Genomic DNA, 27,380 nt, shown 5'->3' on the forward strand with positions numbered 1-27,380 from the left:
TGGCATGAGGCTACCTGGGCCCTTGAGCTCACTGGAGGGTGATCTGGAAGTTTTACTGGATTCTGATGCTTCTTGGTAGTTAGGAGATTTGTCTCCTATTTCCTGGTTCCTATCAATTAGGCCTCCTTTCCATACATTTGTCTAAATCTCTGAGGCTGCTTTTATGCTGTATAGCCACTTGGGGTTTCACACTGCCAAAGAACATTTTCATTTAGTTACATTTAGTTAGCTCTAAAAGCGTTGGTTTCCATTCTGAGCTTTAAGGGAAGTCTGAAGTTCCAATATCTGTGATCCTTTTGCTGTTACTCAGGTCTGTCCCGTGTGACACAGGCAACAGCCTCCTGATCATAGTCAAGTCTCAAAGATAAACTGATTCTAAATTGAACCTAGAAACCAGACCCCTACCCTCATTGTTCCTGTCTTCTGATTTGTGTGGTGGGGACTGTACCCGAATACTTAAATGGCTTTAGTTAAACCTCTTTATACTCAGGTAAGCATGAAAAGCTGTCAGGTACCTGAGCTAGACTGGTTGACGTGGAAAATATCAAGTAGCCTTCCCTCCTCCCTCCAAAAGAACAATCTGGAATGCTGCGCCCTCTAGACTAGGCTGACTCCTCTGCAGCTTTCTATTGGTTCTGGTGCTATGTTGTTTGAGGGAACTGAGCTGACGAAGCCTAGATTCTGAATCTTAATTCCAGTTTGCTTACTACTTCTAGTGATTCTTCCCCCACCCCCAATACCTGACCCTGAGAAGAAACTGTAGCAACAGGAATAATATGCACAAAAAATATCAGTGGCAATTTTTTTTTGAGACATTGCCCAGGTTGACCTTGAACACAGGATTCTCTGGTCTCAACTTCCTGACTAGCTGGAATTACAGGTGTGCATCCCCATGCCTGGATCAGTGATTACCTTTTATTGAGTGTATGTTGGGTTGACTACCTTTTATTGAGATAACACGTGACAGGCATGCTTTGTGTATTTTCCCATCAGAGATAGCTGGATGAAGGATCAACCTTCTACAGAGGAGAAAATAAAGGTCCAGAAACATTAGGCACTTTGCCCACAGCCATAAGCAACAGAGCCAGGGTTCAAAGCCCAGCTTAAATTCCTTCCCAGACCAGGGCTGTTTCTCATACAGTATGCTGTCTGAAAGGCTAAATGTCTTGAGTCCTAACCACATCAGGCTGGGAGTCTCCCCCACCTCTTGCCCTGATTCACTCAATACATATTTTTTGAACATTTACTATGTGCCAGGCATTTGTAGTAGGAAATCAGAGATGAATCAGAGAGAGATGGTCCTTCCAAAAGGAGTCCCTGTCTGTTGCAGAAGATAGGCAATTGTCATACAGCCCAGTAAGCACTGCAGAGGGTAGTGTGAGAGCAGAATCATTTCCAAAGCCTAGTTCACCTTCCCTTCTTCTTCACCATTTTTGAGAAGATAATTGTGTCATCTTAGAGCATTTCCTGTTGGTAGCCTAGGTCCCTAACTGGTGAGGCAGGAAATAGTAGGGCTATGACGTGAGAGATGATACGTTGTTTTACTGCTAATATCCCTTTGACACCCTAGCTCAGTGAGGATTCAGCTTGCAGGATGTGTAATGATCTCACCCAGATGATCTTTGACTCCAGGCCCTGGGTAGGCGCATTCACCATCCCCTAGAACTTGATGGGCCGTATCGCCTATTTGGCTGGCCTGGAACTATTTTGAGGGTTTATTACCTTTCTCAGCTCTTTGCTACCATCTGCTGTTCACTACGGAATGATGAACATAGAGAGAAAAATCTGAAGTTCTTCTAGGGCTGGCTCTACCTTTGGTCCCAAGCTTGGACTAAAAGCTTTGAGGAAGGGGAATGGAACTGGAGTGGGGGGTGGGAAGATTATTTCCCTGTAAACAAAGAAAGCTGAAAATTTGAGGTTTCTGTTCTGTCAAAGACTCTCAGAATTTTCCAGAAATAAATGGCTTGGGAGTTTTTGCCCTTAAGATGATAGGACAGCTTTCTTATATATGTCTCCCATCCTAGGAGCCCTATTTTTCTGAAAGACAAAGTCCTTCCTTAGCATAAAGTGCCTGTCCCTGTGGTTTGCGGGTGGATGGGTAGTGCTGAGTGGGGATCCCATTCCTCCATCATTCCCATGTCCTTAGGCACCATCATAGTGCGCATGACTTCTCTCACTGTTTTTTTTCTTCCTCTAGCCTGATTCTTCTTTTCCCTGTGTTCTTTCCTCTCAACTCTTTGCTTTTGGCCCTCTGGAATTATATTTCTTTTTTTCCTCTGTTTTGTTAAAGTGTTTATTTTTCAAAATTTCCTTATTGGATATTGACAAATTATAATTGTATTTATGTATAGAGTATACAGTGACACTACAACATATACAATGTAGAATGATCGACTCAAGCTCATTAACAAACTATATTTCTTAGAAACCACCTCCACCTCTATCAGTAGCTCTCCACAGAAAACAGAGTCCTTCACATCTTTCTCCGGACATTTCCTCTCATGGAGGCTGCTCTTTCTACCCTGCCTCACAAACTGCCCAGCTCCTCATTGTCTCTTCTAGGTCATCGTCTCACTTTTTCTTTGTGAGAAAAAGCTTTCTCTTTTACCATTCTCTCTCTTTTTTCTTCAACACTATCACCTATCCTCTTCATCATTTCCCTCACATTCCCAGAAGTCTGTGACCTGTGATTCTCAATATTTCCATTACAGGCATAACCAGCAGCCTGAGAAACTTTTATTAAAAATAGTAATAAAACAGTAATAACGATAATGTCAATCTCAAAGATGGTTGTTGGAAGATTAAGAACTTGAATGTAAAGTAGCAAGTGATGGATGCTCAGTAAACATTATTTCCTTCAAAAAAAAAAAAATGACCTCTTACCCTACCCGCAACTTCTCATTGTTTGGGCTTCTAAATTGCAGTGACTTTGATATTGCTTTCTCTTCTGACACCTGGGCCTCATCTTCCCCTAAGACTTCTCTGAACTCATAAACTGCTGTGTCCCTTTCTTTGGCTCAAATCTCTACTTCTTTCAGTTTCTTTTCTTCCCCATCAGCTTGTACCTCTATGACCAATTTCTGAAACTTCCCCCTCACCAGTTCTTGAAAAGCATCTTACCCTTTTTTCCCTCCCAACTGGGATCAGTGTCCAATCCCTTTCCAATGTGCTTAGTCTCAGCTACTAGGAAAAAAAAAATCTCTCCCAAGCCATTCTGATTAGGGTCACTAAAATTTCATGGTTCCTATTATAACTATGCTATGAACACCATTGAATTATTTTGTCTGTGGTCATCTCCTCCACACATTGCCCTCAGAAGTCATGTGTAACTTTTTCCTTCTTCTTCAAGCTTCCTGTCCACTATATTCAAATTTTCTGCCCTTTCTACTCTTTTTGGGGCAGGGTATTGGGGATTGAACCCAGGGACACTCAACCACTGAGCCACACCCCCAGCCCTATTTTGTATTTTATTTAGAGACAGTGTCTCACTGAGTTGCTTAACACCTCACTTTTGCTGAGGCTGCCTTTGAACTTGAGATCCTCCTGCCGCAGCCTCCTGAGCTGCTGGGATTACAGGCATGCACCACAATGCCCAGTGCCCAGTGCCTTTCTACTCTCTCACACGCACATTCATATTCTCCCTCCCTCTCCCTCCCCCCTCCTCTCTCTCACACACAAACACACACACAAACTGTCTGAGGTGTAGAGCTTTTCAGTGGGAGTTCCCTCAATACTTCACTTCCACAAGCTTCTTTACCTATGTCCATTCCTTTTCTTTGTTTTTTTTTTAGAGAGACATATTTATTTATTTATTTTTCATTTTTATTTTTTTTAGTTGTCAGTGGACCTTTACTTTGTTTATGTGTGACTGAGAACCAAACCCAGTGCCTCACACATGCTAGGCAAGCACTCTACCACTGAGCTACAACCCCAGCCCGAGACATATTTACTTTAAAAAATAGATGTACATTTAAGGGAAAATGTGGACTATCTTAGTGAAGAGACATTTGAGGGGTAAAGTAAGAAACGCACACTCAGGGAGAATGCTAGCCATCTTGAAGGTACAAAGGAGAACACAACTATCTTGAGAGCAGGAAACTTGAGGTAAAGCAAGGAATACATCTTCAAGGGAGAATGCATGCCATCTCCAGAGGGAGAGACAGCCCCCCATGTCCATCCTTATGTTCTTCCTGGAAAAAGTGATGTTCTTCCTGTCTTTGGCTGACCATACCCCTGTGTCGTTACCTCACATCCCACCCACCTCCTCTGGAACCTCATTCTATCACGTTTCCTGGGATTTCCAATGCTTCCTTTACTACTGGCTTTTCAGCCAGTAAAGATTTTCCAGTCTTTCCAGTGTCTCCCAAACTTCAGCTCTTTAGGCATGACAATTTTTGCCTTCTCCATGTAAATATTTATATATACACATATTTCCAAAATAAAATGTCCTTCAAAGAAACCTCATAGTATTCATGGAGTCATGGCTTTGATTTACTATTTTAATATACTTTAGATATGTAGCTAATAAAAATAAAATGTTTATCTGTTTACCACTTAAAATCACATCATGAACATTAGGTAACTATGGAAGATAACTGTGTGTGTTTGCAATTGATGAGTCCATCGTCTGTTACTTTTTGTTCCTCAGAACATTGCAATTTGGACCCTGCTCCCCAGCCAGGGTCTTCACAGAAATGGCACTTCAAAAGATTGCCAGTGACATCCATCTGACCAAACCTAATGATCATTCTTTACCCAACTGAACTGCTATGTTGGACATTGTTGATCAGTCTTTTTGGAAATGCTTTGCTTTTAGACCTTCCAAAGTCCCTCTGCCTTCTGGCTTGCCTACCTCACTGACCATGCTTTCCCAAGCCCTCTTCCCAAGTTCTTTTTCTGCAGTTCTCTGAGCTGCTCCTTTCCCCGAAGTTCTGTTCTAGGCTCACCTCTGCCTTGAGTACTCTAGCACAGTGTTGTGTGCTTTTGTTGTTTAACCACCAGTCGCTATTGTGATGGCTACTATCCGTATCATGATGGTCACTATTTGTCGGTATCTACAGCCCTGACTTATCAGATTGAAGTTCATTGAGTCTCCTCAGCATCTCCACCTGAATATCCCAAGTATATGTCACACTCAACCTGTCTATACCAGCTTGTTTCCTTCCCCACCAGGTGGCACCACCCAGTCACCCCAGCTATAATCTGGGAATCACCTTTGCCCCATGGCCATTTGTTCGTTCATCTAGATTTTATTAACAAATGACTTCTTTTTCCCAGACTCAGCACTGGCCACCAGGGGTCTCTGATGAGCAACAGTCACACACCACCCTAACCCTCATAATTTTAAGCTAGTTGCAGGAGATGATAGGAATCAGTCACCAGAATGCAGTTACAACTAAGATGTGTACTTTGAGGGGAAGGAACATGCTTTTATGACACCTTAGAACAAAATAAGCTGAACTCGATAATCTTGGGGCTTGGGGGAGAGTGACCTGAGGAAGTGATATTTAAACAGAGATCCAAAGGATGAGTAGGAGTTTATTAGACAAATGTAGAATTAGAGTCGGTGAACCTTGATATATAAATGGACAAACTGGCACGTTCAACAGCAGTGTGGCAAGCGGGAAAGCAAGAGAGAGGATATAACACTGTGCCTGAGGACAGGGTTAGGGTCAGATATGAAGGTCTTTGTAAACCAGGTCAGAGGTTTCCCAAAGCTATGGGAAACCAGTGAAAGTTTTTTTTTTTTTTTTGGTTGTCAATGAACATTTATTTATTTTTATGTGGTGCTGAGGATTGAACCCAGTGCCTCACACATGCTAGGCAAGGCAAGCACTCTACCACAGAGCTTTAACCCCAGCCCAGCAGTGAAAGTTTTAAGAAGGGCCATGAGTTTTCCTTGTTTTACCAATTGATTCTTTTATTTCTTTACTTTTTTTTTTAAACTGGAGATTTAACACAGCGGTGCTTTACCACTGAGCCACATCTGCATCCTTTTTTTTTTTTAACAGGGCCTCACTAAGTTGCTCAGGCTGTTCTTAAACTTCCGATCCTCCTGCCTCAGCCTCCTCAACCACTACACCCGCCTAATTGATTCTTTTCTTGCAAATTCAATTTCATTTTAAATTTTAGTTCAAAATCTAAAGTGTAGAAAGCAATATTGTGAGAAATGTTCTTCTGAACCCTTCTTTGCCTCCATCCACAGTGTCTCTCCTACAGCCCGACAGTTGACCACCATTTTTGATTTTTGCATATCTTCCTAGAGTTTCCTTTTGTACACACAGTCAGCCCCCAGTATCCATGTTCCATATCTGTGGATTCAGTTTACCTCAGATTAAAAAATTACATCTTTATTGTACATGTACAGACATTTTTTTCTCATCATTATTCCATAAATGATATAATAACCACTTACATGGTATTAGTTATTATAAGTAACCTAGAAAGCATTTAAATTATATAGGAGGTTTTGCATAAGTTATATGCAAAGCACTATGCCATTTTATGTCATAGACTTGATTATCACTGATTTTGGTATCCATGTGGGCTCCTAGAACCAATCCCCTCGGATACTAGGAGATAACTATATAAGTAAATTTTTTAAATATTTTACTTAAACCCCTTCTTAAGAAAAAACATTCAAAAATAGCATACATCCACCCATTCTGCTGCTGCTATTGTTGTTACTGTTTGGCTTAGCTGTATTTCATAGATAGCTTTCCATGTGTGCCCATGGGAAACTTCCTCTGTCTTTTTCACAGCAGTGTAGTATTCTCTTATGTGGATGCCAGAATATACCATAATAAAACACTGAAGCTTTCTATAACACAGGTACATGCCTAATAATTGTTTTCAAACTCTTCACCTTAATTAACTTATTTAATTCTCACAACAACCCTGGTAGGTAGGTGTTTTCTGCTCTCTTCCTTTTAAACGTGAGAAACTGATGCTTAGTCAATGGCAGGTCCAGGGTTTGAACCCAGGAATATGGCTCTAGGGTTCTAGCTTGAAATCATAGTATGAGGCTACAACACTATAGCATAATTTGTTGATCAATGTCCATTTAGTTTGTTTACATCTTTTGCTAATATAACTAATGCAGCACTATATGACCTTGAACCTATGTCATTTGCATATGTTCAAATATATCATTGGGATAAATCCTTTAAGTGCATCAAAGAGTATAGGCTTCCATAAGTTGTAAGGATATATCCAAATTCCTAAATGTTATACTAGTTTAAATGCTCTTTTTACAATGTCTGAGTATGCTTCTTTCTATACAGCCTCACTAAAAGAGGACATTTCCAGCCTTTTGTTTTCCAACTAATGGTTTATACAAATGGTCTATCAGTTCAGTTTTATTTTGGATCTATCTTATTTTGAGTGAAGGTTTTTTTTTTTTTTTGTACTGAGAATTGAATCCAGGGGTGGTTAACCACTGAGCAAATCCCCAGCCTTTTAAAAATATTTTTAGATAAAGGGTCTCACTATGTTGCTCAGGGTCTCACTAAGTTGCTGAGGCTGACTTTGAACTTACAGTCCTCCTGCCTCACTCTCCCCAGCTGCTAGAATTATAGGCATGCACCACCATGACTGGTTCTTTTTATATGTTTAAAGTATTGATTGATTGATTGATTGATGACCCTGGGGATTGATTCTCCTTTTATGGCTTCTGAATTTTGAGTCATGGTTAAATATCCCTTCCCTATTCCAAGCTTATAAAAAAGAAGTTATATAGTAATCTTATCTGTGGGATTTTTTTCCCCCAAGACCCCCCAATAGACACTTGAAACTGTGGAGAGTACTGAACTCTATATGTATTGTGATTTTTCCTGTACCTACATATCTATGATAAAGATTTATAAATTAGCCACCATGAGAGATAATTAATAGCTAATAATAGAATAGTTATAACAAAATCCTGTGATTAAAAATTCTGTGACTGTGGCCTCTTTTCTCAAAATATCATATTGTACTATACTCATCCTTTTTCTGCTTGTGATGATGAGAGATAATTTGACGCCTAACTGATTAGATGAGGTTAGGTGAATGGCATAGGTATTGTGACATGGCATTGGACTACTACTGTGTAAGGGTTAGTTTGACACAAGCAGTGTGATAACAGGACAGTCTGATAACTGAAATGGCTAAAGGGTGGGGAGCATATAAAGCATGGGATGATTCATGTCCTGGCAGGATGGCATGAAATTTCATTGTAGTATTCAGAATGGTGCACAATTTAAAACGTACAAATTGCTTATTTACTTGTAACTTTTAAATTGTTTATTTCTGGGGTTTTTCATTTAGTATTTCATACTAGATTGTTGAAACCATGGAAAGCAAAACAGTGAATGGGGGTCCTGCTATGTCCCATATTTTCTTCTGGTATGTTTATAATTCCCTTTATTTATTTATTTATTTATTTGTGGTGCTGGGGATTAAACCCAGGGCCTTGCGCTTGTGAGGCAAGCACTCTACCAACTGAGCTATATCCCCAGCCCCCCCTTTATTTTTTAACCTTTTAATATCTTATCCACTTGTAATTTATCAGTTATATAGTATGAGATAAGGACCCAACTTTATTTCTGGATGGCTTTCTGTTTGTTACTACATTTATTGAATACTCCAACCTGATCTGATTTGCTTGTAGAAAACATCCTACTGACTGCTCTATGAGAAATCACTAAGTCCTCCTTTTACTTCCTCCAGCACATTCTTTTCCTGGTATTTCTAGGGCCACTACCATTGAGCAGGCCTTGGTTGTCATCTTTTCCCTCAATGATAACATTGGCTCACTGTGGTCTCCCAGACTCCATCCTGCATCCTCCATCCTCCCTGAAGTCCCTTCCCTGGAGCTCCCAAAGCTATTTCTCTAGGACCACAGTACTTCCCCATTTGGAAACTTTCAAAGCCCCTGCCTCACGCAGTCCCCAGTGCACTAAAAACACTTGTGTGATGTGTTTCCAACCCCTCCTCCAGCCTCGCCCCTTTATACTTCTTCCTTGTAATTCACACTTTGACAATACCCAATCCTTAGCGTTCCCTGGCTTAAAGTGCAATTTTCATACTCCTGCCCCTTTGAAAATACTGTGACTTCTGCCTGGAATGTCTTTCCCAGGCATGGCCTGGGAAGTGTTCCTTTCTCTAAACTCACCTCAGCAGTCCCCTTCTCTGGGAAACCTTCCCAAACTATTCTGCCCCTGCCCCTTCCAGCTGCTTCTGTCTCTTCTGCTGTTCTTTCTCATACTGCAGAGCAGGTCTCTTTCCATTCAGGTCTCCTTGAGAACAGGGAGTTTTCTTTGTTCTTGCTGTGTAGGGGTTGAATGAATGAGTGAAGGACCCTCTGCTTAGGGATGTGTTCATGTACTGTACATCTATCCTATTATACATCTTGCAAGCTAACATTTTTTGTCTACATTCTGTGCACTCACCTCTGGATGAATGTTTTACATGCAAAATCTTGATCTCATTTAATCCCCACATGACCAATAGCTTTATGGGTGTACATCACCTGGGGCCCATGACCTTTAATGAGAAAAAGAAAATCACATCTCCTCTGCATTAGCTCTAACTGAAAGATAGTATTTCCTTCAATTATGAATATTGACAATACACAACAGTTACATCAGCAGCACCTAGCATGTTGTGGTTGTAAATCACAGATAATTTTCCTCTTATACATAGTTGCTGCAGGTAATCTTGAAAAATCATTTGCATTCATCATCACCTTGACATTTAGAAGTGTTTTTTTTTAAATATTTCAATAACTATTTCTTTTTTTTGTTGTTTATTTTTTTGGGGGGTACTGGGGATTGAACTCAGGAGCACTTAATCACTGAGCCACATCCACTGCCCTTTTAATATTTTATTTTGAGACAGGGTCTTGCTAAGTTGCTGAGGCTGGTCTTGAACTTGTGATCCTCCTGGCTCAGCCTTGCAAACCTCTTGGATTACAGGCATGTGCCACCACACCTGGCTTGCTAACTGTATTTCAATATGCGTTTTCTTTTGTAATCCTCCGTATTTCATTTCATATGCTTAGAGATTCTATTCTGAGAGGGGTTGTTACCCTTCCCCAGACTACCCAAGGGATCCACATCACCACAAGGGTCAGAAGTGCCTGCTGTAGGGTTCATACTGGCATTTGAAAGCAGGCAGACAGGCTTCACCACCACACCATAGTGTCAGTGGATTGGGTTCGAAGCCTGGTTCTGCCACTTGCTAGCTGGTTCTGACATTTGGGTGAGTGCCTTGGCCTCTCTGCATCTGTTTTCTTACTTGCAAAGTGGGAGCAGTAATAGTTCTTGTTGCCTCACTGGGTGCTGTGAGGGTTTGAAGAGCTCATGTATATGTAAACTGTATAGACCAGTACCTGCCACATCATATGGATATTATTATTAACCACAATTCTAATGTCTCTAGTTAATTACACTTTTGTCTTCCAGCTAGACCGTGGGCTCTAGAGGTCAGGATTATGCCTTGCCATATATCCTTGTAAATACTGAGATGCTCCAGGACCCCCATTTCCTGGTTCTACTGTTTCTCTGGCACTTTCTTCTCAAACTCCTTTGCCCTGCCTGCCCCATAGAGCCTGGTGTTGCCTGTGGATAGAGCTACTGCAGGTTGGAGGGACACCACAGGTACTTCAAAAGTAACATGTCTACAGTCACACTTCGTATTTCCATACCTCTTCTCCAAGCTTGCTCTTCTTCCTTCTCCATTTCCTGTCTTGATTAGTGGCTTCCCTCTCCATCCAATGTGAAAGCCAAAAACTTAGCACCCAAAACCCCTTCCTCTGCTTCATCCCCTCCACTGATCAGGCCAGAAGTACTGATGATTCAGTTTCTCAAAATTGCTGGCCAATTCCTTTCCATCCCTACACCCTTGTCTTAGTGCAGACTTTCAGTCCTTATTACAGGGATTACTTTGTCTTTTCACTCATCTCCCTGCCCCTGATAGTCCCCTGCCTCCCAAGCAGCCTGCTCACCTTACTGTCTACAGAATGACTTTTTTTGTTACTGAGGATTAAACCCAGGGGCACTAAACCACTGAGCCACATTCCCAGCCATTTTTATTTTATATTTTTATTTTGAGGCTAAGTTGCTGAGGATGGCCTCAATTTTGCAATCTTCCTTCCTCAGCCTCCTGAGCTGTTGGATTACAGGCATGCACCACTGTAGCTAGATTCAAAATGACTTTTCTAAAGAAAGAGCAAATCTGATTTTACTTCACTGCTAAACTGTCCCATCCAGGATAGTTTACATGGCATATCAGACTGCTTGCAATCTGGCCCATGCCCATATTCTTGTCCTCACTTGCCATCACTTGGACTCTAGCCCCATTACTTTACCTTCTGAATGAACAGATGTCTGACATATTTGTCCAGCCTGGCCCCTCTGGGCACACAGTAGCTTCTCTACCTGGAATCTGGTGGACTCCATGGCCTCCTTTACAAGTCAGCTCAAGGGTGCTATCTTCTTCCTGGGGGTGTCTCTTACTTACCTAGGTAGCCCAGAGCACATTTTCTTAATGTGCCTTTTTTCCTTGTACTTGTGCCTTGAATGTATCAACTGCCAGAGGTAATTGTTTGTGTTTCGCCACTAGGTGGCAGTATTCATCTTTTTAATTTTTTCAGGAGAGGAAAATAGGCAAGATGGAATGTTTGTTTTTATTTCACTTAAATTAATGAACCTTAATTAAATTAATAGTGATTATTATAATTGAGATGCTGTGGGATTGAGGGGGACAGTGAACTCTATGAGGCCTCTAGGATTTTGGCCTGGATGCCTGCATGGGGTTAGAACACCACTAAGAGAGAGAGAGGGCACAGAAGAAAGTTATGTGTTTTAGGGAGTGTCTTAGACTGCTTGGGCTGCTAGAACAAAAACTCATAAATGAGATAACTTAGAAACAACAGAAGTTTGTTGTTGACAATTCTGGAGGCAGTGCAGGCCAATATCAAGGCACTAGAATATTTGTTGACAAGTGAGAGCCTGTTCTTCATAGACGGTACCTTCTCACTGCATCCTCACATGCGCAAAGGACAGATAAGCTCCCTCGGGCCTCTTTTATTAGGATGCTAATCCCACTTATGTGGGTTCCACCATCATGACCTGATCACTAAAACCCAACCTCCTGATACCATCATATTGGCAATTAGGTTTTTTTTTAATGTTATCCTATTTATAATTTTATATTTATATAAAATAAAATGTTATGGACAACAAGGCAGGTTAAATGATACAATTGAGTCTATACATCATGCCTTTCTTGAAATCTTTCCTCTTGGCCGTCTTGTTCCCTGCTCCCTCTTAGACTATTCTTTTAACTATTTCCTTCAAGTGCTTCTTGTTTCCTGTTTATGGGAAGAATAACATCCATGTCTCTGTTTTTCTACACCAGCTACTACATTGTTTTAAGAAAAATTTACATATTTAAATCATGAACAATATCCCTGTCTAGTTTCAGTATGAATTTTCTTCTGTCTTGGATTGTGTACCAGGATAAAAACTAGAAACACAAACGCATCAAACATGGAACTAATTTTCTTTTTTACTCACACCTAAATCAACTGCTCTTGCCAATTTCATTTTATTGCACACCTTTTAAAAAGCATCTTGACACAATCATTTCACAACCATTGTCATGATCATCATCTAGTCTTACCAGTTCCATTTTTTCTGTTTGAATTCAAAATTTTCAATTTTGAATAAAGTTAGACATGAACATTTCTCTCATCTCCCAGGTTTAATTATCCCAGAAAATCAGCATTTGTATTTGAGGAGGACATTCATGAATATCATGTTTATTATTTGCTCAATGCATAAATTATTATAATTGGCCTTAAATTGAAATGTTTCATAAATTAGGCTGAATTTTTAAGGTAATCTGAATTTTTTTCTGTAACTTACAAAAATATGCTAAGTAAACTGTTTGAAAATAGATCATTTGGAAAATAGAAAATGTAATTAATCTATACATTACATTACATTGTTTTCTTTGTATTACACAGATTAGAACATACTGAAACGTTCTAAGTTAGCATTGTTATAATGATATAAAGTAACAATAGCACAATTATTTCTCATTTTATTTTTTTGCATAAATTACATCACCTGTTTTAGGGTTGGTTCTATTTTTCAGGGTGAGACTGTCATAGAACAAATACAGACTGAATTTTATGTTATCCTTCAAAACTTCTCTTGTATTTTACACTGTTTCCCACCACTGTCTAAAGAGTTGCAGTTTAAAAAGCCTTAGGAATTAGGGCTAATACTATTACACTTTACATTAAGATTGAAACCCTTGCTGGAGCAAATTGAGGCTTACTAAGAGGTACTACAGTTTCAAATCAACATGAAAAGCTCTAACTTCACATTAACATGTTGCTTAAAATCTATCAGAACAGCATTTTCTTTATTTCTAAGAGGTTTTAAAATTGTACTAAAATCTGTTTTATAAAAGATTGCTATTATTTTAATTGAAAACAGTTCATAAATAGCATTGATAGATCAATGGTTACTTGGAGTCACACAGAGTGACTCTATTTGCTGGACAGAGTTATTTTTGATAGACACATTTTGAACTAGAGCAAATCATGAACTCTGATCAAATGTGACCAGCTCAGTTGTGCCTTTTCCGACTCTGTAATATCTAATTTTTTTTAAATTTATTTTTATTGTAAACAAATGGGATACATGTTGTTTCTGTTTGTACATGGAGTAACAGCATACCATTTGCGTAATCATACATTTACATAGGGTAATGATGTTTGATTCATTCTGTTGTTTTTTCCTTCCCCCCACCCCTTCCACCCTTCTTTTCCCTCTATACAGTCCCTCCTTCCTCCATTCTTGCCCCCCTCCCACCCCCCGTCATGTGTCATCATCCGCTAATCAGTGAGATCATTTGCCCTTTGGATTTTTGAGATTGGTTTATCTCACTTAGCATGATATTCTCCAATTTCATCCATTTGCCTGCAAATGCCATAATTTTATTATTCTTTATAGCTGAGCAATATTCCATTGTATATATATGCCACAGTTTCTTTATCCATTCATCAAATGAAGGACATCTAGGTTGGTTCCACAGTTTGGCTATTGTGAATTGAGCAGTATGAACATTGATGTGGCTGTATCTCTGTAGTATGTTGATTTTAAGTCCTTTGGGCATAGACTGAGGAGTGGGATAGCTGGGTCAAATGGTGGGTGGCAATTAGGTTTTAACATGAATTTTAGGAGAACACAAACATTCAGTCTGTAGCAGAGAGGAAAATGACTTTACGTGACTTTGAGGCACTTCTAGGATATTGAGGTTGAGATGTCCAGGAGACGGCAGGATTCAATATCCTGGAGCTGTTCAGGGGACTCTGTACTAGAGGCCCACTTTGGTATTATCAGTATAAAAGTAGCAGACGCAAGCATTGGAGTGGAGGCAGTGTAAACGTGGGCAGAGAGGAAATAGGACTTAGAAAAAGCCTTCTGCAAAGGGTAGAGAAGAATGCAAGGAGATTGCAGGAATGTTCAGAGTAATAAAAGGAGAGTCTCTCGTTGTCCTGGAAGCTTAAACAGTAGAACTTTGCACCAAAGCTGTATGGGATCTGAGAAGTGTCATCAGACCTTAGAAGAAGTGGGGATGTAAAGGAAGGAGAAGTTGAGGTTGTTAAGAATGAGGGCTTACATACATTCTAGAACCAATGGAAAGGGTTTCTCTCGTCCTTTCTCCCTGTTTCTTTTTTCCTCCTTTCCTTTCATTTTCTCTCTTCTCTTCCCAGGGCTGGGCACCTTCAGATGCTAAGATGTAGGCCAGTAGTGAGAAGGAACTTCAAAGGTACCAGGGAGAAATGGAAGGGGATAAATTATAAGGTGATGACAAGTGCTAAGAAGGAAAGAGGTTTGTGGTAGATGGAGAAGGTAATGAGAAAAGGAAGAGTAAGTGCTGTGGGAAATGGAAGTAATTCTAGGCTCCTTTGGTGCTGTACAATAGGATTCTCCATGATGGTGGAAAACGCCTCCATTTCTTCTGTCCAATGTGGTAGTCTCTAGCTACATAGAGCTCTTGGGCAGTTGGAATGTGGCTTGTGGGACTGAGGAATTGAATTTCTAATTTGATTTTAAGTTTAATTAATTAGAGTTGAATTTCAACCACATGTGGCCAGTGGCTGCTCTATTACCCAGTATAGTTCTGGATGATTGGCTGCTAGAGTGGAGGGCTGTTCTGAAGCAGGAATCCATGTGTTCTTCTGGCACTGACCTGATGGGGTTGCCCCATTTGGGGCTCAGCCAGCCTGAGTAGAGGAACAGAAGGTCTGACTTGGATCGATGCTGTTGAAGATCTAGTTAATGAGGGATGTTGGTGTTCAGGACAGGACTTTGGTAATCCTGCCACATATTTTCCTGCTTTCAGGTTTTCCATCAAAGGCAGGTCATCCAAGGCATGATAGCAGAATGGGACACAGAATGGTACTTTATTATTAGCCAAGAATTACCCAGTACCTTCCAAGTGTAGGGCTTTTCTACAGCTGGGCTAGTGCTTGCAGCTTTGGTCTTGACACCTAACTGTACCCAGAGAATCTGAGGTGCCTAGGAGTGCCCACCTTATTTCCCACCTTGGCAAAGACACCAAGAAGCTAGAGTGGCAAGGAAAGCAAGCAGGCCTGGCTGCCCCCACAGACAGGTTGTACTGATGGGTACAATAAAAAGTGTACGCTGCCCATCACAAAGCTAGACTACCTGCTTTCAAATTCTGGTTCTGTTCCTTACTGGCTGTGTGATTTCAGCTAACTTCCTTAACTTCTCTGTGCTTCAGTTTCTTCATCTTTAAAATAAGAATAATAGCAGTACTTCTTTAGAGGGTTATAATGGACATTAAATGAGATAGTCTGTATAAATTGCTCATCACAATGCTATCACATGGTCGGTGCTGTATAAATTAGCTATTATTCCTATGATTTGTGCTTGCTAGAGTGCCACGACCTGCCTCCTGATCATGTAAAATGTGTTCTGAGTGGTTTCTTAGGTTCTTACTAGCCCCTTTGGGAACGAGCTAGTAAGGGACTAGGTACAGGTGTGGGATGAGAGGGTAGAAGAGTCTCTTCTGCCCACCAGGGAACAGAGGGTGCTAGTGTCATAATTCAGGGTCAAGGGGTCCCAGCTGGTGTGGAAGGAAGGGAATCCCGAAGAGAGTTGAGGAATAAGGAGGAATCCCATGGTTGGTTAGGGGAAGGCAAGGAGTCACCAGGAGGTCTAGGAGCACGTGAGCAGCAGGAGTGAGAAGGTGAAGGCTGACACTGTGGGCATTTGTGGTCAGATGATGCCAGCTGGGGTGGGGCACTTTAGAATGATGACAGATGGCAGGTGGTGGGTAGAGAGGTGGAGCAGACCTGTGGAGTCGGAGAGCTCAAGAGGCCGTGAGGTCAGGGCTTTGGAAGCAGCACCCACATGGATGCTGAAATCATCCTGAATGCTGGCAGGATTAGGCGTGATGTGGAAAGGAAGGGGCTGTAATTCAAAGGACACTGGTCTGGGATGACTCTGATAAGGACACAGAGGACAACAGTGACAGTGATGAAGCGGAAGAGCAGAACTTTTTCAGAGGAGTAAAGCAGGGAGAAGAAACATCTAGAAACAACAATGAAGGGTGAGAGGAATCTTCAACTCCTCTTCCACAGGATAAGAAAGCCTCTGCTCAGAGTACGTAGGCCCCTTTAGGGTGAAGAGGTGAAAGGGACATCATCGGGAAAGCAGGCAGGTGTAGAAGGATTTATTGATGGTGGCAAAGGTTTCCAGAGGTTCTTGTGGGATGGTTGGGAGGGAAGTCAGGCATGGGGTGAGCACAGAGCACATCTGCACAGCTTCAGGACCACTGCTTGGTCCCTCCCTGCAGGGACGGTGACATAGCTCTAGGCCCCCCTCTGAAAGTTCCACTTGCTTTGCCCTCATGGTATTTGTTGTTTGGTTGTGGTAGTTTTTATTTAGGCAGGGGTTGTTAGCCTGTGGTACATAACTAGGATTGCAGGTCTTCATTAACTTGAATAGGTAAAAGTTACATATTTATTTGCACCCATTTCTAGCAGAAATGGAAGCAGTAAGCACCAGTGCCATTAGCCAGACCTGTGCCTTTTTGTCAGTAGCAAATACAGATGGCTTCCTGTCGTATTACTGTATCTGCAGCCACCTCACAATACTGCTTATGTTCATCAGTTCTTTGAAATTATGATAGTTATAAGATTTGCTGGCAGATCTTATTATTAATTGCATTTATAAAGAAGTACAATTACTGTTGCAAAACTTTTGAGATATTTTCATAGCTCCTTCCTTTGTAACACTTTGGCTTTTATTTTATGCATTTATGTTGAAATGTATAAAATAAAAGCCTTTTTTCTTTCCTTTCTTTCTTTTTTTTTTTTTTTTTTTTTTCTTGAGAAGGGCTTCCTTGATCCTCCCCGGCTGCCAGAGGAGCCTCTGCTTCACCCTGCCTTTAGGCTGCTGGGCAACCCTTTTTGGTTCCATTAGAGGGAGCTCTTGTTTCAGAATTGGGAGCAATGGCTTTTCCAGACTTGACACTGCAGGAGAAGATTGTTTTAAAGTCTAGGTAATTTAGATGTTCTTGGGGGACATTTCAGGAAACTGGAGTTTAAGAGCCCCAGTATCGTTTGACTAGGGCAAACCACTTCTCCCTTGAGTGGGCTTTCAACTTCTCCCCTGAAGGATGAGGATTGGGATGGAGCCCCTGTGCTAGGTAGTTTCCAGGGCCAGTTAAATCAGTTTGTTTGACCAATGACAGCTTGAAAACTGGCCCCAAAGTCATAGTAACCTCAGGGTCCAGGTTGGGCCTCCTGCTTCTCTTTCACTCAAGTGAGTCCATGTTCACCCTGTCCCTCATCAGGGTACTGGAAAAGTTCTCTTCTCTCACCTGGTTCCCTGCTCTGCCTTCCTGGTCAGATGAAGCCTGAAGACTTCTGAGGAGTGAGTGGGTGAGAAAGGAGCAGGGGAATTTGAAAAATTGCCCAAGGGCTGAACCTTATGCAAGAGGGTGGGTAGGCAAGTTTCTGAAGACAATTGGCATTTCCTTGCTGAGGAGGAAGTCACTGGGGCTCAGGAGTCCCTTGTGGGAACAAAGGATTAAGTCAAGTGTTGTCTGCCTGGCTTTTATCACCTTGCATGAGATACTGCTCCTCATACCTGGCTACATTATACCTTGATTGGCAGTTTGTCCCAGGCCTCTTGGTACATATTTTAGCTCCAGGTTTCTCCCTAAGTCAGTGTTTCTCCTATGTGGTCAGATGTGCTTGTTACTAAAATAGAGATTCCAGGGCCCTCCCAGACCTCCTGGATTCAATCTAAGGGAGCAGGGCCCAAGAATCTGTTTTCTACACAATCCCTAAGACAGTGGTTTTCAAAGTGTAGTCTCTGGACCAACAGCATAAGCTTAACTAGAAAACCTGTTATGAATGCACATTCTCAGATTCCAGGACGTTCCCCAGACCTACATCAGAAACTCTGAGATGAGACCCAGCAAACTGTGTTTTAACAGGTCCTCCAGGGGATTCTGAGGCATACTCAGGATTGAGAGTCTCTACCCTGGGGAAGCCAGATACAGACTGAACTTTAAGCCTCATTGCCTCAAGTGATTCTTGCTTAAAGCTCACCAGAGACCCAACTACTACTAAGTGCATAACGTGGTGTGCTACAATGGTGTTTTATGTTTAAATAGCGCTTCTATTCTGGGTATCTTCATGCTCCGTTAGCTTTTCTGTTCCTACAGTGCTCCTTCAAGATGGGGAGGATCTGGGCTTTTCCTACTAGAGGGACACTGATGCTTAGAGAGGTTTTGATCTACATATAAGGTCCCATTACAACTTGGTAAGAGTAGAAGCTGGAAACTGGGTCTGTGGACTCCGGTGCTGCTTCTGCCAGGACAGGTCCACCTGTTGGAATCTTTTCCAGCTTAGGGCCCTCAGCCTCTGTGCAATCGGCAGGTTGGGTCTCTAGTCCTCATGGAATAAAGGTTGGCTTTGAAGATGCCTTAGCCATTGGCCTCATGGCCAGTCAGCCTCCGCTAGGCACACTGAGGGTGAAGCCTGGCCTCATTTAGGCTCTCCAGCCTTTTAGGATAGGAGGTTTACCAGATGGATCTCCTTTGGAAACACCCAACCCAAGACATCCACTGCCTCTGCAGACTAGAGGATGGGGTTCATGTGGTCATGTACTTGGATCAAGGAAGCCTGACTTGAGCCTACACTCAGTGGGCTAAAAATGGAGAATTAAACGTCCATTATCATCTTGGGGTCATGCCAAACAAACAAGTCTCCTGGGCAACTGAAGCTAGAAGTGGAGAAAGGGCACCAAAGATGGGATGGCATTGTTGTCAGGAATTAAACTTGTCATTCTCTTCCCCGCCCCCAAACCTGTACCTGCTCCAATGTTCCCTGTCCTATTGAGTGAGATCACCACCTAATTAATGCATTAGGCCAGAAATCGAAATCGACTCTTCCTTCCATCCTGCACCCCACCACCATCCAGTCAGTGTTCAAATCCTGTCCATTGTCTCCTGATCATTTCTCAAATGCATCACTACTATTCCTACCTTGGTTCGGATCAGATGAGTACATCCTGACCTGGTATACTGCCACAGCTTCCTCTCTGGGCTCCTGTCTGTAGTCTCTCAGTCTGCTGCCAGAGTTACAGGCTCTAGTCCTTGCTATTCAAAGTGTTGTCTGAGCACCAGGGAGCTGGTTAGAAGTGTAGGGGCTCAGGCCCTGCCGTAGACCTCCAGTCTCACAGCCTACATTTTAAAAACATCACAAGGTGACTTGTATTCTCTGAGATATCTAAAGTCATAAACAGAATTCTTCCTGTACCGGTCCTCCCCCTCCCCCCTTCCCATTCCCCCGTGAGTTAGTCCAGTGATACCAGGCTCTACAAAGTTCATGAGCATGCTGGACTGAGCACCCATTCTTTCAGCAGTTAGATGTATTGAGTTACTCTGGGTCAGGCAGTATTCTAGTTGTTGGGGATGAAAAGCAGAACTATCCTTGCTCTCATGGAGCTTATGCTCATGTGGGAGGAGACAGACAGTATGGAAGTGAGGAACTTATATAGTCATTCAGATGGTGAGTGCGATGAGATAAGAGATAAAGCAGAGGAAAGGGCAGAGTACTGCTGAATGGTTGTGGAGGGCTGCAATTTAAATGTGGTGGCCTCATTTAAAGTGAAGATTTCACTGAAAATGTGACATTTGAGCAAAGACTTACAGGCAAGGGAACAAGCCATTTGATCTCTGGGTGAAGGATATGCCAAACAGAGGAAATAAGTGTAGTGGCCCTGAGGCAGATGTGTTTCTAGACTGTTCCAGCAACTGCAAGTAAATCATTTTGGCTAGATCTGTGAAGGAAGGGCAAAGTGGTAGGACGTGAGATCAGAGAGGTGATCAAGGTGAGGGGCAGATCATATACAGGGTTCTATAGGTCATTGTAAGAATATTTTATGTTTTTATTCTTAGGGAGATGGGAGGCCATTGGAGGGTTTTGAGCAGAAGACTGAACATGATCTGATTTAATTTTTAAAGAATAGCCTGGTTGCTATGCTGAAATTAGACTGCAGGTGAGCAGGTGTAGAAGTAGGGAGACCTGTTAGTGCTATTTGTGATAATCCAGGAGGCAGATGGATGATGGGGCTTGCATCAGGGTGCTGAGAAGAGAAAAAGAGGCAGAGGCAGGGAAAAGTCATTGAGTTCTGGATACGTATTAAAGGTACAGCCAATAGAATTGGATCAGATGGGAGTGGGAGAGAAGAGCAGTTAGGATGACTCTAAAATTTTTGACTGGACTGGGGATGTAGCTCAGTGGTGCAGTGCTTGCCTAGCAAATTGAAGGCTCTGAGTTCAATCCCTGGTATTGCAAAAAAAATCTTTTTTTTGACCAGAGCAAGTAATTGGGATAAGGAAGATGAAGAGAAGTACTTTTGTGCTTGTTTATTGCTTTTTTGTGAAGGAGAAGTGCTGTTTCGTTTCTCTATTATTGTTTAACAACCATCCCTACAACTTAGAAACTTAAAACAATGACATTATTTCTCACAATTGCATGGGTTCTTCATGATGCACTGAATGTTCGTGTCCTTCCAAAATTCACCTGTCAAATCCCTAACAGCCCATGCGATGGTACTTGAGTGTGGGCCTTTGGGAGGTAATTGGGGCTAGATGAGGTCCCAGGGTATGGTGGTTATGATGGGATTAATCCCTACCACATGAGGATACAGTGAGAACATGACTGTCTATGAGCCAGGAAGTGAGCCTTCTCCAGAAATCAACCATTTCGATGCCTTGATCTTGGACTTGTAGCCTTCAGAACTGTGAGAAAATAATTTCTGTTGTTTGAGCCACTCAGTCTATGGTATTTTGTTTTGGCAACTTGAACTCAGATCTTCTACTGGTGATGTTAGCTCAGCTGGGATGGTCGGGCCTCTCTGTCCACAGTCTTTCATGGCATGTGGCTCTTAGGGCAATATTTCAAGAAGGCAAGCCCCCCAAAGTGTTATCAAGCCCCTGAGGGGATCTTTTTTGATGATGTCCTATTGGCCAAAGCAAATCATGTGGCCAAATCAGTGTGGGAGGGAAACATAATAGGGGTGTGGATTCTGGGACGGCCTGATACACTTGGAGCCATTACTGTTATGATCTACCATAGGAGCCAAGATCAGAAGTTTGGTTTGAGGTTGAGATGCCCACTAGATAGTGAATGCAGGCTGTGAAGTATATGAGCCTGGATTTCAGGCCAGTGGTCCAGGCTGATACACCATTTTTGGAGTCATCAGCATGTAGATCATAATTAAAGTCATGAGATTGGTTTCAATCAAATATGGGATGAAAGTGGACCAGAAGAAGCTCTGAGTTCTGCAGCCTGACCCTCTTCAGTGTTTAGAGGTCACGGCCATGGGGAGGAACCAGTAAAGGAGACTAAGGAGAAGCAGGAAGAGAACTAAGGAAGAACAGCAGGACAGAAACCAAGGGAAGAATGTTTCAAGAATGGAAAGGTACATAGGATGAGACCCAAGAATTGGTCATTGAATGATCATTTGATTTATTAATGCATATTAAACATACAGAATAATGGGTTTCATTGTGGTATGTTCATACATGCATAGAATATACTTTGATCATTTTTACCCCCAACCTGTGCCCCCTACCCCCTACCCTCCTCACCCTTGTTCTCCCTGATCTTCTTCCTCTTCGTTAGTGTCCCTTCTACCAAAAAGGTCACTTGTGACCTTGATGGGAGATGTTTTGGTGCAGGGGGAGAAACCTGATGAGATTAAGAGAGAATAGGAAGAGGGGAACTGGGGTTGGGAGAAGAGACAGGTGCAGTTCAATAAAAATGTACGAGCCACATACGTAATTTCAAATGTTCCAGAATCACACTAAAAATAGCGAAGGCAAACAAATGAAATTCCGTTCAGTAATATACCTTGTTTAATCCAGTTGATCCAAAATATTATCATTCCAATAAAAGCAACAGAATTATTACAGAGATCTTATACTGAATTTCCCTTGATATCCAGGGTGTATTTTATAGTAATAGCACATCTCAATTCAAACTAGCTGTATTTCAAGCCCTGAACAGCTGCATGTGACCAGTAGCTACCATATTGGACAGTGCAGGTGTAGATGATTCTTTCAAGGAGTTTTGCTATAAAGGACAACCCAGCAATGAGTAGTAGCTGGAGGGAGAAGTGAGTCAAGGGTTTGTTTTGGAATGGGAGCAATTACAGTGCATTTAGTTCACATGGTAATGGGAATAATCTGGTAAAGAAGGGGAGGTTGTTGCGTAAGATAGAGAAACAATGGCTGGAGAAGCATCCTTGAGTAGGAGAGAGGGGACGACATCTGATGTAAATGCAAAGCCTAGCCTTGACTGGGTCTCAGGGCAGTTTTTCTGTGGTCACAGAGATGAAGGTAGAGCAGATTTGGCATCTGTTGATTCAGGTAAGTGATTAAATGTGATCGTGAGTGCTTGAAGAAGTTTTCATCTGCTTCCTTTCTGTCTCAGTGGAACAGGAAGCAGGGCCATCATCTGCAAGTGAGAATGGGAAGAAGTATTAAGGGTTTGAGAAGAGCAGATAAGATATTAAATTGTGGCCAAGGAGAGTGAGAGAGTGAATGGACCAGGGAAGTAATGGTATGATTGCCTGGCAACATGAAGGGTGCACTTGAAGTTTGTGGTCACGAATTTGACGTGAGAACAGCCAGTCCTGTTGTTTTACTCTGGCTGTCTTCAGCTATGTAGGGACAGGCAATGGGGAGAAAGAGATTGAGATTTCACTAGGGCTGAGTTCTTTTTTTTTCTCCAGATGAGTACAGTAACAAGGGGAACAATGGATACAAAGGTGTCTGCAAGGGATAATTAGAATGATGGGTCATGGGATTTAAGGAGGGAAGAAGGAGCCGGGGGGGACAGCAAAAAAGTGGTAGACCCAATGGATCACAGATTCTAGGAGGGTCAAAACAGTTTTGGGGCCATGGTTAGAGGGACCGAGCAGGAAAGATAGTAATGATGGTTGAAGAGGGAATGCTTGACTTTGGAGATGAGAGAATGGTTGTAATTGTCCCTTATTATAAGGCCTCAGACACGACTGTGAGAATGAGTGAGGTTTGGTTCTGGACAAGATCATAAAGGAGAGGAGGCTAAGGAACTGAGAACAAGATCCTGGAAGCTTCCTCTAGGCACATGTAAACATTATCAACAATTATGACAAATGGTTTGGGAGAGAATGGTACCAAGCCAGGTAATAATATATTCAAGGAAATATGGACATGACCCACATGTCTGTAGATAACTGTAGAAGGGAAGAATGGCAGGTGGCACAGGGTGATAGCTATGGGGATTTGGGGAGGAGGATCTGGAAACAGCAATGCAAAGAAAGAAGGTACTCTTTCTACATAACATGGGCCAAATTTGAAAAACCAGTCACTACTTTAGAGGGCTACACAGATGAAGCAGGCTCCTTTTGGGGAGAGAGAGGCCCAGTGTGGACTAAAGGACAAAAGGGACATTCAGAAAAGAGATTGAGAATGTAGAGGATCTGACTAATCATTTCTCTGTAATGTTTGCATATCCTTTTCCCCTTTTCTGAAATTCTTGTCCTTGTACACCTGGAAAATGTTTTATCTTTCACCACCCAGTTCCTGCATTGCCATTTCCCTATTAAAAAGATCCCCTGTGACCAGCATGTTGCCAAACCCTACAGTAGTGTTTGTCTTGACTTTACCACTCTAGAGAATTGTGTCCCCAGCAGAACTTTATGTGGTGATGGGAATATCTATTTCTGCACTCTCTAATATGATAGCCATTAGACACACATAGTGATCAATCACTTGAAATGTGACTGATGTGATCGAAGAACCAAATCTTTAATTTCATCTCAATATAATTCATTTAAATGTGAGTTGCCACATGCGGCTTGTGGCTACATTATTGGTCAGTTCAAGTAATAGGGCATATAACATTATCAATCCTTTCCTCCTTGAAACAAAGTTCTCTCAACTTCCATGACAGCCCTTTCCTAGTTCTATGACTGCCTCTTCCATTTTTGTCTTTTCATGAATCCTCCTCCTCCTGCTCGGTACCTAAATTCTTGCTGTTTTCCAGGCCCCGTCTTTGGTCCTATAATCTCAGTTTGGGGATTCTTCATTTATGCTCTCCACACTCCAAGCTCTGTTTGCAGGCCCTCCCTGTCTCCTGAGTCCAAGTGCTGGACATCAGCCTGTGGGAGACACCCACTGGACTAGCCAACAGGCACTCAGTGACAGCATTTCTCCCCTAAATTAACACCCCTTAGTTCCTGAAGTCATAGATCTGGAAGTCACCCTCAATGTCTCCTTCATGTCTGGCAAATTTCCAAGTCATCTGTGTCACTACAGCAGTGTCTGGCCCTGTTTTCAGTCCTGTCTCCCTCTAGTCTGTCGTCCACATTGCTATGGAGCAGCTCAGCTAGCTGAAACAGAAATCTGACCTTTTCACTCTCCTGTTGAAACCCTTCCTGTGGCTTTTCATGTGTGGGATAAAGGTCAAGTTCCCCACCATGGCAAACAAGGGTCTTCTTGACCAGGCCCCATTTGCCTGTCTCTCCAGCTTCATCTCCTGCCACATGGCCCCTCTCAATGAAGGCTGTTTTCCAGTATCACAGAACTGTACATAATTATATACAAACAGCACACCATTTGCCATCTCCACTCCTTTTCTCAGGCTATCCTCTGCCTGGACTATCCCTTCCTTCAAGCCCTATCCCCATCTTGTTCTTTAAAACTCACCTCAAGTGTCACCTTGTCCAGCTGCCCTTCCTCAGTGTCACCTTACTTCCTGCGCTTACCCTGTCACACCCAGTCATCCTTCTCTTGTGAACTGTAGGGCGGTGCTCAAGGGCAGGGTCTCTCTGACTCTCTCCACTGCCTGCCATGGAGCCCCAGGCCGTCACAGATGTTGAAGGACTGGGCAGCATGGATGAACGAGTGAGTGGAAGAAAGCAAGAACATTATAGAATGGGATGCCACCCTACCCATTCTCATCTCCTTGGTGTAAGCCCCTCCTGGGTAAGATTGTAGGATGAGAGAAAGGTCCCTGGGGAGGCCCCTGGGAACCAGTCTTTGCTGCTGGTGGTACAATTGCCTTGGTTCCCAGTACTCATAAAGCTTCCTTCTGGCAGAAATCGATTTTAGAAAAAGCAATTATCTTGGTTTCCCCCTACCTTTTAGAGATGACGTACTTCTATTCTCCTGGGATAGAAGATGCTAACAGAAAATGTCACATCTTTTCCTGAAGTAGAAAAAAAAAAGTTTTATGTATTTAATTTTTCTGAAAGTGTTCAAGTTTCTATTTTCCTTTACAAGCAATACTGATTTTTCACTGGGATTATCCCAGGGGTCACATCCAGGTACACAGCGAGGAGAATGATGTGGGTTTGCATACAATTTTCTTATATCCACAGAGATTGCGTCATATGTGCTCAGGGTGAGTTAGTTAGTTTCTTTCTTTCTTTCTTCCTTTCTTCCTTTTTTCCTTTCTTCCTTTCCCTTTCTTTCTTTCTTTCTTTCTTTCTTTCTTTCTATTTTTCAAAAAAAATGAATATTTGATCATCTTTGCAATGAAAAGAACCAACAATACCACAATAGTGAAAGGGCAAGGGAAAATGTAGTCAAAGACCCCTTCATTGGAAGCCATTTCTTCACAACATTCCCCATCCTCTTCCAGGCTTTTAGGAGATTTTGGATGACTGTGGTCATCATGGTACAAATAGCAGCTGCCATTTGTATGCTGGGCTAGCTACCTTACATACTTTTCCATTTTGTTTATTCCACTCATCATCCCTAAGAGTTGGATGCTACCTCCGCTCCACATGGAGGACAAGGAGTTTAAAGGGGCACTGTGATTTACTCAAGGTCACCTCCATAGATAGGTGACCATACTACACAAGACTATCTGAACCTATGGCCTTTGTTTTTAAGCTCTTTGATGTTCTGTCATTTATACTTGGTGTTATTAGTCACAGACTGATCTCTTCACACAGGTACATAGTTTGACTGTTGTTCGAATGGCAGTGGACTGTTGCACAACATTGAGATACCATAGTTTACCTAACTCATCTCCTTTGGTTTGTTTCCGGTTTCTCAGTATTGTGGATAGTGCAGGTATAACTATCTTTGGGCAAATAAGGATGGTTCGTTGGGCCCTTTAGGCACTCAGCGGTGGTCCTTGAAGTAATAAGTGGCATTGACCAAAGGGTTATACTTTTATGATTCTCCTAAAAGTCTGTTGTTATTCATTTGCCCACACAGACATTTTGAGTCCTACTGTGTATCAGATGCTGGAGGTAAAGAGGAGATTCAGAAACAGCCCCTTGCTTAGCGTACTCTCTGTCTGGTGGAGGGTAGGTTGTGTGACACAGAAGGAATGGTGCTAGAGTGGAACTTTGGACAAAGGACAGTGAAAGTACTGGGAAGCATGTCCCTTGGTAGTATCTGTGTTCCTTTCCCCCATAGCGTGGTATGGTCTAGAGCTGCCATGAGGCAGGGCAGGAGCACAATGAGGGGTGGACCACTGAGTGCCTGAGGCCTGGACCCAGACTTCCTCAGGACCGTGGCTGCTGAGCTCTCTCCTGGATGAGGACACCCCCTCTCACCCTCATCCCCCATACCACACATACTCAGGGCCTCTCCTGTAGCCAACCAACTGGCACAGAAGGCCTGTCCCAGCTGCCACTAGGAGAAGCCACACAGAGGCTGGAGGGAAGGGACACCTGGGGAGCAATGGCTGGAGGCTCTAGCAGTGGGATGCATGGCTGCCTGGACACCTGTCAGTCCTCTAGGTCCCCTGCACCCCTGCATGCCCC

The 27,380-nt window shown here is 42.4% G+C and overlaps 1 protein-coding gene across 8 annotated transcripts in view; it reads left to right on the forward strand.

Moving 5' to 3' along the window:
- Positions 1-27,380, forward strand: part of Tmem164 (transmembrane protein 164) — a 163,293-nt gene that overhangs the window by 126,668 nt on the left and 9,245 nt on the right. The window lies entirely within an intron of this gene.

This window comes from Sciurus carolinensis, chromosome X (genome assembly GCF_902686445.1).
Source record: "Sciurus carolinensis chromosome X, mSciCar1.2, whole genome shotgun sequence".
NCBI lineage: Eukaryota > Metazoa > Chordata > Mammalia > Rodentia > Sciuridae > Sciurus > Sciurus carolinensis.